This window comes from Zeus faber, assembly GCF_960531495.2.
Source record: "Zeus faber genome assembly, chromosome: 11".
Classification (NCBI taxonomy): Eukaryota; Metazoa; Chordata; class Actinopteri; order Zeiformes; family Zeidae; genus Zeus; species Zeus faber.
Window position 1 is genome coordinate 10,884,365 of NC_137205.1, and position 834 is coordinate 10,885,198.

Below are 834 nucleotides of genomic sequence, written 5' to 3' on the forward strand. Positions count from 1 at the left end.
GGAACCACTGGGAGTCCCCCGATACCCCCCCACCTCCCTTAGCAGACAGTTCAGAGGTTAGTGTGTGTGTGTGTGTGTGTGTGTGTGTGTGTGTGTGTCTGTCTGTCTTTGAGGGAAGCCTCCACCCCCTCCCTGCATGCCAACCCTCCCCGCTATTGTCATGGTGACAGGAAAGCGGCGGAGCCAAGATCAGCAGAACAAACTATCAGCTCCTCCTTCTGTTTTACACATCAGTGTGTCTGTGTGTATGTGTGCATGTACTGTATGTGAGCACACACACACACACACACACAGACACACTCTGTGCATGTACTGTATGTGAGCATGTGAGAGAGTGTATGTGTGCGTGTGTGTGTGTGTGTGTGTGTGTGCGTGTATGCATGCGTGTGTTTGTGTGTGTGTGGCCATAATGCCCATAGCTGACAGATATAGGTCATGAGCAACTAAGCAGTGAGTATCAGAGTATCAGAGACACAATGTTTCTCCATTAGCATGCTTCTATGTGTGTGTGTGTGTGTGTGTGTGTGTGTGTGTGTGTGTAGCGTGACGGATATGGTCAATAGTGTGCGTGATTGTAACGGAAGAGGAGAAGAGGAGAAGAGAGAGATTATCTTCCCCTTCAAGGTCAAGAGAGTCCACACTCCTCTTAGGTGTGACTGTGTGTGTGTGTGTGTGTGTGTGTGTGCGCGTGTGTGTGTGTGTGTGCGTGTGCACACACGCGTGTTCGTGCATGTGTGTATTGATTTGGGAACCTGATTGTCGCCTTCAGTGCTGACTTCATGGAAACTCAATCCCAATATAAATACCTCTTCCGGTCTCCCAGCTATGGCTGGT